Here is a 4,270-nt window from a genome sequence, read left to right as displayed (position 1 = left end):
TAGGAACAGCCATTGGGATGGATCCCTCCAACCGTTTGCAAAGAAAAACGTGGTCAGTTGAGTCTTTAGTATCTTGTACACTGAACAACATCAGAAGAATATGCGTTTTCTCTGTAAATTTTGCACATCACTTTTAAAACATTATTCATCGTAAAACAAGTGCAGCACAATTTTCACAAATCTGTCAAAAACAAAACATTTTATAGCAACACAACTGGAATGATAACAGTTTGTGAACTTTCAAGATAGGTTTGAAGATCAACATGTAACTGTGTACAATGGTAATTAAACGTTTGAACCATTATAGAATATTTTTATGGATATGTATGTATGTATACATTTTTACCTTAATTTGTTACATATACCGTATAAGAAATAGATATTTGCTCGTAATAACACTATGTTAAAATCCTTGCCTATAATACTTATGACACACATGTGATACAATAATCACTGTACAATTGCGCTTGAAATGAGTGCCATACTGAAAATTCTCTCAGTTCAAGTCAGTCTTGTTAGAATTTTCTTGACACTGCGTACCGTTGTACAGGAATCATACTCGTATCACATGTCTGTCCGGGGTATAACATATCATTATGATCAACATTTTACTGTTTGTGTATCGAATTAAACTTTTTAGCAGAGTATATTAAGCTTTTCTGGGTGTCGGAAACGCTGTTGAAATTCAATCTCGAATTCAATCAAACACAACACAGCACTTTTTTTTATTCTTCAATTTCAAATTTATTTTTTTTCCACTTCACGACATACAACCATTCTTCATAACACCATTCCCAAAACTGACCTCTTTTTTTTTCATTCAACCAACTCTGATCTCAACCAAATCTACTGTCTGTCTCTTTCTCTCCTTAGTACTTCATCCGTCGTTCCGTTTTCTTTCGTTCTCCTACCCCAACCCGCTACCAGTTCCAACGGGGATTTCGATAGCACGCTTTTGACTCGACGCAAGCGTTGGAGCAGGATTTCCGTATACATACATAATATTCAAACTGATACACTGATAGAAATGATCGCATTTTTTTTTTTTTAATAGAACAAGTTTTATATTTTTTAATATAATATGCCTCACTTCTACATCCTTTCCCTCTCCTACTCTACGTTACATAGCTATTTTGGAGTGCATTATGATTTTCCTACCATTCGTATGCGTTTTTTTTTATTAAACATGACCAAACTACTTATAATTTATTATTGAAACATAATAACCTGGAAAGAGAAAATAATTAATAATTTTATAGTATTCCCAATACTTACCATAAATTTTAAAGCTTACCCAAATCTGAATATGTTTTATTTTTTTATATAATTTTGAAAACTGGCATTTGCAAACGCACAGCCACCATAATTCGCTTAATTGTACTTTTTCAAACAATTTATTTCGAGGCAAATTGTCGCTGAGCTGAAAATCTTATCAATAAAGATAATAATTAAATGCCCTTAGCATAAACATTAAAAGAGATTGGCTAAGCACAAAATCCGAAATTTTCCATCGCTTTCCTCTGCAATCATCACATTACATATTATACCTGTCACAGTACACAACTACTGAGTTTTATCTTGCTCACTTGGATGGAGTTTGCCAGGCTCCAGAAGTATTCATTGAGCACAAAATCAGAAATTTTACATCAGTTCCTTCTAAAAGTATCCCTTCACGTATTCTACCTATCATAGAAACACAACAGCTGATTTCCATCTTGCTCACTTTGGTGGAGCTTGCCAGGCTCCAGAAGTATCCATTGAGCACAAAATCAGAAATTTTACATCAGTTCCTTCTAAAAGTTTCCCTTCACATATTCTACCTATCATAGAAACAAAACAGCTGATTTCCATCTTGCTCAATTGGGTGGAGCTTGCCAGGCTCCAGAAGTATTCATTGAGCACAAAATCAGAAATTTTACATCAGTTCCTTCTAAAAGTATCCCTTTACATATTATACCTATCATAGAAACACACCAGCTGATTTCCATCTTGCTCACTTGGGTGGAGCTTGCCAGGCTCCAGAAGTATCCATTGAGCACAAAATCAGAAATTTTACATCAGTTCCTTCTAAAAGTATCCCTTCACATATTCTACCTATCATAGAAACAAAACAGCTGATTTCCATCTTGCTCACTTGGGTGGAGCTTGCCAGGCTCCAGAAGTATCCATTGAGCACAAAATCAGAAATTTTACATCAGTTCCTTCTAAAAGTATCCCTTCACATATTCTACCTATCATAGAAACAAAACAGCTGATTTCCATCTTGCTCAATTGGGTGGAGCTTGCCAGGCTCCAGAAGTATTCATTGAGCACAAAATCAGAAATTTTATATCAGTTCCTTCTAAAAGTATCCCTTTACATATTTTACCTATCATAGAAACACAACAGCTGATTTCCATCTTGCTCACTTTGGTGGAGCTTGCCAGGCTCCAGAAGTATCCATTGAGCACAAAATCAGAAATTTTACATCAGTTCCTTCTAAAAGTATCCCTTCACATATTCTACCTATCATAGAAACAAAACAGCTGATTTCCATCTTGCTCACTTGGGTGGAGCTTGCCAGGCTCCAGAAGTATCCATTGAGCACAAAATCAGAAATTTTACATCAGTTCCTTCTGAAAGTATCCCTTTACATATTTTACCTATCATAGAAACACACCAGCTGATTTCCATCTTGCTCAATTGGGTGGAGCTTGCCAGGCTCCAGAAGTATCCATTGAGCACAAAATCAGAAATTTTACATCAGTTCCTTATGAAAGTATCCCTTTACATATGTTACCTATCATGGAAACACAACAGCTGATTTCCATCTTGCTCAATTGGGTGGAGCTTGCCATGCTCCAGAAGTGTCCATTGAGCACAAAATCAGAAATTTTACATCAGTTCCTTCTAAAAGTATCCCTTCACGTATTCTACCTATCATAGAAACACAACAGCTGATTTCCATCTTGCTCAATTGGGTGGAGCTTGCCAGGCTCCAGAAGTATCCATTGAGCACAAAATCAGAAATTTTACATCAGTTCCTTCTAAAAGTATCCCTTCACATATTCTTCCTATCATAGAAACACAACAGCTGATTTCCATCTTGCTCAATTGGGTGGAGCTTGCCAGGCTCCAGAAGTGTCCATTGAGCACAAAATCAGAAAATTTACATCAGTTCCTTCTAAAAGTATCCCTTCACGTATTCTACCTATCATAGAAACACAACAGCTGATTTCCATCTTGCTCAATTGGGTGGAGCTTGCCAGGCTCCAGAAGTATCCATTGAGCACAAAATCAGAAATTTTACATCAGTTCCTTCTAAAAGTATCCCTTCACATATTCTTCCTATCATAGAAACACAACAGCTAATTTCCATCTTGCTCACTTGGGTGGAGCTTGCCAGGCTCCAGAAGTATCCATTGAGCACAAAATCAGAAATTTTACATCAGTTCCCAGTACCAGTGCTCAGCTTGGACACACTGACCAACTCCGATCTAGAATTGGATTTAGACCTTCCTTTTGATATATCCGGATCTACGCCCAATGAAGCGACGACCAACTTTCTTTGTTACAGGTCTTAAATTTGGAATTCTCAACCCAACCGGGTCCAGTGCTCAGCTTGGACACACTGACCAACTCCGATCTAGAGTTGGATTTAGACCTTCCTTTGATCCATCCGGATCTACGTCCAATGAAGCGACGACCAACTTTCTTTGTTACAGGTCTTAAAGTTGGATTTCTTGACCCAACCGGGTCCAGTGCTCAGCTTGGACACACTGACCAACTCCGATCTAGAATTGGATTTAGACCTTCCTTTGATCCGTCCGGATCTACGTCCAATGAAGCGACGACCAACTTTCTTTGTTACAGGTCTTAAAGTTGGATTTCTTGACCCAACCGGGTCCAGTGCTCAGCTTGGACACCCTGACCAACTCCGATCTAGAATTGGATTTAGACCTTCCTTTTGATCCATCCGGATCTACGCCCAATTAAGCGACGACCAACTTTTTTGTTACGGGTCTTAAAGTTGGATTTCTTGACCCAACCGGGTCCAGTGCTCAGCTTGGACACACTGACCGACTCCGATCTAGAGTTGGATTTAGACCTTCCTTTGATCCATCCGGATCTACGCCCAATGAAGCGACGACCAACTTTCTTTGTTACAGGTCTTAAAGTTGGATTTCTTGACCCAACCGGGTCCAGTGCTCAGCTTGGACACACCGACCAACTCCGATCTAGAGTTGGATTTAGACCTTCCTTTTGATCCATCCGGATCTACGCCCAATGA

At 38.5% G+C, this 4,270-nt stretch overlaps 1 long non-coding RNA gene across 1 annotated transcript; it reads right to left on the bottom strand.

The window, feature by feature from the left end:
- Positions 1-1,311: 1,311 nt before the first annotated feature.
- On the bottom strand, positions 1,312-2,652 carry LOC134286886 (uncharacterized). Its single transcript, XR_009996932.1, has 2 exons — positions 1,958-2,652; positions 1,312-1,820 (listed from the first exon to the last, which is right to left on the bottom strand). It is a non-coding gene; the product is annotated as an uncharacterized LOC134286886 (long non-coding RNA).
- Positions 2,653-4,270: the final 1,618 nt, after the last annotated feature.

Source organism: Aedes albopictus, chromosome 1, assembly GCF_035046485.1.
Source record: "Aedes albopictus strain Foshan chromosome 1, AalbF5, whole genome shotgun sequence".
NCBI lineage: Eukaryota > Metazoa > Arthropoda > Insecta > Diptera > Culicidae > Aedes > Aedes albopictus.
The sequence above is the reverse complement of the archived record's forward strand: the minus strand, read 5'-3'. Positions and strand labels throughout refer to the sequence as shown.